The sequence below is a fragment of the Heteronotia binoei genome, chromosome 2, assembly GCF_032191835.1.
Source record: "Heteronotia binoei isolate CCM8104 ecotype False Entrance Well chromosome 2, APGP_CSIRO_Hbin_v1, whole genome shotgun sequence".
In the NCBI taxonomy this organism is placed as follows: Eukaryota; Metazoa; Chordata; class Lepidosauria; order Squamata; family Gekkonidae; genus Heteronotia; species Heteronotia binoei.
In genome coordinates, this window is record NC_083224.1 from 81,055,365 (window position 1) to 81,061,859 (window position 6,495).

Consider the following 6,495-nt stretch of genomic DNA (forward strand, 5'->3'; position numbering starts at 1 on the left):
AAAACACCCAGTATTAAAACCTAGTTTTACCAGCCTTTGGTGTGAGATGCTGGTAGGCTAGTTGGTTTGCTGCTGTTGTTAAGAGTACACCACTTGCATACTAGGAAAAACAACAACAATGGAGAGTCATCTTATTGGAAAAATAAAGGCCAGCCAAGTCTAAAAGTCAATCAAAACACATGGAAGAAATACAATTCCCTTTGAAGATTGAGAACAGAAGGATGAATTTGTGTGTGTGTATATATATAAACAATGATCAAGATGAATTTAAGATGTTGCAGAAGATATAGTTAATTGAAGCCAAAATAGGTAGTTCTAGCTTATGTATGTTGGATTCTCTGGTTGTAGTGCAGCCAGAAATAATTATCAATGTAGCAAAGTGTGTCCATGCAGGTAGCAAGGTATGTCTGTGCAGCAGAGTCTTGGTACTGAGTATGCTAGTGGACTTACAAAGTTACACAGTCACTGGTCAGATTTAAAAGTAATAAGAGTTCCTTTTTATATGGAATTCCATTCTAGACACTATAGATGAAAGAAAGAGATAGAATCTATTCTGACCACCTAGGATGGGCATGGCTGTAGCGAAGCATGTTCCTGCGTCCATTGTTCAGAAATAGAGAGCAACATGCTCCTTCTTTGTTTGTGTGAATGAGAGGAAGTGTGAGGTCAGAAAATAGGAAATTGCTCCCTAAGAATGTATTAGTCTATACATCAAAGGGACTGTCATGATCCTGGGCCTTGTGAGGCCCAGAGAGGGGAGGGGCCTGGGAAGAGAATATAAAGGCCAAGCCCAGGAAATGGGTGTTCTTTCCCTGGAAGGCTTAGTTGGAGGCAGGCTGTCGCCTGGAGAACTGGAAGCAAGGAAGAGGCCCTTACCCAAGGGGGGGTGGGATAGGTGTAGCATTAGAGTAGGGACTGTAGAGATAGATGCATTATGTCAGGCTCTGTAACGCTATCATGCTGAGATTATAAAATACTAACCAAATGGACTTTTCTATACTAACCCCAGCCTTTGTGAGATTGTAGTTACCATGCATATCAAAGGGAACGTTTGAAGTGTTAACTTTGTTTAGGTTGTGAAGAGAGCACGACTCAAACAAAGGACCTCTGTCTTCATCAGATTCAGATGACTCAGCCTGAGCCACCCTGCCATGGCTTGCAGCGCCAGGACTAGATTTTCTGGGGCAGAGGCAGGCCGGCCATCCATCAGCAGATAGAGCTGGGAGTCATCAGCGTACTGATGGCAACCCAGCCCAAATCTCCGTCTATCCCCTTGCAGCAGCATCTGAAGGAAGCAGCCCCTTTTCAATTTTTGCCATTTCAAGCTCAGGAGAAAATGAGGCTGGCTCATGAGCTTAAAATGGCAAAAATTGAAAAGGGGCTGCTTCCTCCAGATGCTGCTGTGCAAGGGGATAGACGCAAGTAGCCTTTATTCAAGAAAGGGGAGGACATTGAGGCATTCTTGCAAAACTTTGAGCAAGTTTGCATGGACTACAAGCTTCCCCCAGAAGTGTATATTGAGAAGTTGAGACCCCAGCTAAGTGGAATTCTGGCTTCAGTGTCTGGGCAGATGGAAGGTGAAGAGAGGACAGACTACAAGCTGTTTAAACAGAGAGTGCATGAGAGGGTGGGGTTCTCCAAAGAAGCAGCCCACAAGAGGTTCAAGGAAGTGAAACCTGAACCCAAGGAGTCCTACCCACAATTAATGTATAGGCTGGGGAAGGCCTATGACCTGTGGCTTGAAGTAGCTGATGCTAAGACTTTAGAAGATGTAAAGGCTTTAATGTGTATTGACTGGTTCTTGACTCTTATTCCTGAGCACATTAGACACCCATTGATTGACAAAAGTCCTTCCACCATCAAAGAAGCTGGACAGTGGGCAGACCGCCTGGCTGAGGCATATGGAGGGTGGAGACCCAGCACCAGTCGCGATTGGTGCCCAAAGGAAAGCCCAAAGCTGGAAGGTCGTTGTGTATAAAAGCACGCCTGTGTCTATGTTTATAGGGGAGGATTTGGCAGAACATGTACTTAGAAGGCAGAAGAAAGCAACTGAATCCGAACACTCTCCCAAAGTGGACTGGGAAGAGGAGAGAAACAGAGAGAGGGTTCTAAGGAACCAGAACAGATGAGAAAACTGTTTGTAGGTGGCCTGAGCTTTCAGACTACTGATGACAGTTAGAGGGAACACTTTGAAACCTGGGGCATTCTCACTGACTTTGTAGTAGTGAGAGATCCACAGACAAAATGTTTCCATGGGTTTGTGGCCTATTCTTGCAGGGAAGAGGCAAATGCTGCACTGGCAACTGCACCACATAAGGTGGATGATCGGGTGGTGGGACTACAGAAAGCAGTTCCTAGGGAAGGTTCTGTGAAATCTGGTGCCCACTTAATTGAAAAGAAAATATTTGTAGGGGGAACTGGAGACCTGGAAGAATGTAAATTAAGGAACTATTTTGAAAAATATGGTCTGATCAAAAGCATACAAGTAATGGAAGATAGGCAAAGTGGGAAGAAAAGGTTTGCTTTTATGACAGTTGATGATTGTGAGATGTTTAACACAATTGTTTTGCAGAGGTACCACACCATAAATGGACATCACTGTGAAGTGATACCAGCACTTTCCAAGCAAGGAATTGCAAGCTGCTACTGGTCAGAAGACTCTGTAGAGCTTTTACAAAGACCTATCTTACTGTATCTGTTCTTGATTTAGTGTTTATTGCTGTAATGTTTGTGTCCATCGCTTGAAGTATAATTAAGGTATATCTTGAGGTATAATTAAGAAGAAGTGATTGCAGTACCCATGGTATGTAGATTGCATCAATGGGGATCTAGATTGCCAGATCCCATGATTTGGTCTAGCGGAGGTGTGTCATGATCCTGAGCTTAGCGAGGCCTGCAAGCCTGCTTTGGAGTTACTGGGAAAAGCTTACATCTCTCAGGATCCCCTCTGTCCCTCTGATTGGGTAGCGAGGGCTTTGAAGGGAAACAGGCCCAGAGAGGGGTGGGACCTGGAAAGAGAATATAAAAGCCAAGCCCAGGAAGTGGGTGTTCTTTCCCTGGAAGGCTGAGCTGGAGACAGGCTGTCGCCTGGAGAGCTGGAAGCAAGGAAGAGGCCCTTACCCAAGGGGGGGGTGGGTAAGTGTAGTATTAGAGTAGGGACTGTAGAGATAGACGCATTAGGGCTTTTGTTTATTTTTCCTTCATCATTTTACTGTTTTATGCGCCTTGGTTGTTACATTGCATTGACCTTTTAATAAACCGTTTTTTTTCCTGTTGTTAACTCTGCCTGGTCCTCACACCCATTATTTGGCCTAAGCTAAGGGAGGCCTGGGAGGGCACTCTAGGCCTTCTCAAGGGAAACCCTTAACCCAGAGTGGTGACAGCAATTGGTAAGACCCCCCTGAGTCGTGACAGGTACGAGGCGGAAGAGTAAACAGGAAGGATGCCCCACGGTTTGCCTGTCTGTCTTTCTGACTCCCTTGTAACCCCCTCTGGTGGCTGAGGCAGAAGGACAATTTTAAGTCCTTCTCTTCCAACAGTGTATACAGTCTTTTCCCAAGGTGTTCTTATCCCATTGACAATCCTTCTCTTTCTCAATGCAAATTATGTATCTTTAAAGTAGAATAAAGGTATAGCCAGCTGTATTGGTTGACCCTTGCAAAATCCTGATGAAGAGTTCTGGTGAGCTCCCAGACTTGCACAATGTTTGTATAACTGTGGGGCTCCTTACGGGTTTTTATTAGTCTGGTTTTTGCATGGGCCAATATAGCTGGTTACAACTTCTTCCAGTTATAGGCTGTCACATATGAATATTTGTTTTGAAACTCGAATGGCTGGCTGACAGCCCATGGCAACAGTTGCTCACCTGAGTATCATAGAGCCTTGTGCTTGGGGGGTTAGCCCTCACCTCAAACAAGAAATAACTGCTTCTAGGACATCGGCACCCCTCACTAGTCTTCTTGGCTTCTTTCTAATAACCATTTCTAAAAGCTTCCCATTTCTCCAAAGAGTTGTCAATCCCTTATACAATGACAAGTGAACGTTCAGAACTGCCAGGCATTGCACGAGCAGCTGCTTTTACAAGCAAGAAATGCTGAAAAATTGTACTCTCCCTCTCCCCTGCAACCTCCTTAACCAGTTGCATGCAAATAGTCTGCAGTTTGTTTGTGCGTCTTCTACTGATTCTTCATAGTGTTTATCTTTTCTCCTTTACAACCTTTGATCTTCCTTTCTTTCCCCTTTTCACATAAACTATTTGAAGAGTGCACCTTCAGCTCCAACTTCTAAAAACAAGCTTGTTTAGTAAAGGAGGTAAGTAACTAGAATGAAAGAGGTGAACTGAAGTATTTGACTTTTTTTCTTGTTCTTTTAAAATTCTGGATTGCTGTTATGTATAGCTTTAGTAATGGTTTCTATAAGTATAATGTGTAAGATGGCTCTTGATGGCCAGGGAAAATGGAGTGAACATTACTTATGTTTTTCCATTTTTAAAACTCTCTGATTTATTTTTGCTATGTAGAAAATTGGAGGGTACTTTTAAGAAAAAGAATTGAATGTTTTAGTGTATATTTGTACACAGTTTTATGTGATCTCTCAGGTGATTACAAACCAGCACTTTGGGCTAACTCAGAGGCGGCTCTGAAATCAACTGAAAAAAATCTCTCCACACACAAACATCTGCCGCCTGTCCCCATCCCATACTCACCCTATCCTCTGGCCTCCGCAGGCTGGCTCAAAAAGCTATCACTTCTGAAGTGGTAGCAAATTTCTGAACCAACAGCCAGTCGCCTGGGCTGCATGTGGAAGCAGAAAGGCGGAAGTGAGGCAGCTTGCTGTGTGAAACTGCCAAGCCACCTGAAGCTGCTTGTGCCTTCTTCCCCTCTGAAAACCTGCCCAAAGCTCTTGAGCACATATTAGGGAGAAAAAAAAGTACAGCCCCCTCCACTTCAGACTGAAGTGGCTGAATTGCTCCTCCCTTTGTGACTTGAGGGCTGCAGGGGTCCTTCCCCAGCTCCCCAGACTCTACCTCCCTCTCTTCCCGTCCCTACTGTTGCAATGTCCAGGAGGGGGGTTGGAGCATCCAGGGCATGTAAAGCGCCCCCCCCCCCAGCTGATCAGCTGATCCACAAGTGAACTGCCTCTGGAGGCTCGGACTCCTATGACAGCCCTCTGGTGTGATCACTATCAGTGCGGGGTGAGGGGTCAGCTGCTTAACTGTTTCTTTGGCTTTTTTGGGGAACAGAAAGCAGGGATTTCAAGGGACTCAGAATCCCTTGAAACCCCTGCTTTTTGCTGTATTCACAAACTGCTTTAAAAGTTTGTGATGGTAGCCTAGTCAGTAACTTCTGTTCAGGAACTGCAAACGGCAAAATTTGTAACAAATTTTTCTTCATGATTTGGATCATGCCTATCCACACTTATGATCCCTATGTATTTGTGACCAATAAAACTGCTTGTTATAGGCTGGCAAGTTATATTTTGTTACTGTCTTGTGGCAACAGTTAATCATGCAAACATCTGATCTCAATAATATTTAACTCTAATGCCTTTTCATTGCTAGTGACTAGGATATGGCCAATGTCTCCAGTGAAGGAAACTCTGTGTAAAATGCAATTGTGAAGTAAACATAATAATTGTGTGTCCACTTTACTGTGAGCCCAGAGCTCGGTTTCTTTTAAATACATACCCATGATTTTTAACAGTCCTTTCCAAGGAGTTTGTACTTCTGTGTTCAGTAGTTGCCTCTAGCAGTTGAACACATGGGACTTTTACCCTGGATTCTGGTCCATCAGAAGGCTCTAGCAGACAGTGCTTTGGTGATCCCACCACTGTTACTGGGTTATCTGCTGCTGATTGAAGGCAGTGACACTTGGATGTTGATTGTTTGGCATGTTGCATTTTATTTGTCAAGCATTGTCCCTTTATTTGCTGTTGCAGGATAGCATATTTTTATATAATATACAGCATATTTTTCATCTGAACCAGAAGAAATATCTAGGCTGTACTTGAAGGTCAAGAGAACAGCAATTGAGAGGATGTGGGAGTGAGGTAATGCTTGGATCCAGCAGACTGCTCAAAGGAAGATCTCAGCTCTTTTCTACTTTCCCTGTCTCTAACAGCCATTTTGAACTCCAGAAAAATTAATTCCAGGAGTTGTAGGACCTGTGTGGCAAGAAGGTCACATGGGTCAGTGAGCTGTAGTGAAGAGGAGGAAGGGAGTGAAATCTTCTGTTAGGAGATCTCCACCAACAGAAGAAGCAGAAAAAGTGTTTTTGTCCACTTCCCTCTCCTCATTACAGCCTGTCAGTCAGTGCAGCTGTTATTCCATGCTGGTTCTGCAACCCTCAGAATCAAATTTCCAGGTACTGGAAATGTCTGCTGAGAAGAAGAAAAAGCAGGGAAGATCTATGTATGAAAGGTCCTTCTGTTTTTGGATTGCTGGATCCAGCTCAATGGGTAGCAGAGATGGTGTCGTAGAAAGATGGAGATGGATCT

The 6,495-nt window shown here is 44.1% G+C and overlaps 1 pseudogene; it reads left to right on the forward strand.

Moving 5' to 3' along the window:
* Positions 1 to 1,486: 1,486 nt before the first annotated feature.
* Positions 1,487 to 2,710, forward strand: LOC132567318 (heterogeneous nuclear ribonucleoprotein A3-like; annotated as a pseudogene).
* Positions 2,711 to 6,495: the final 3,785 nt, after the last annotated feature.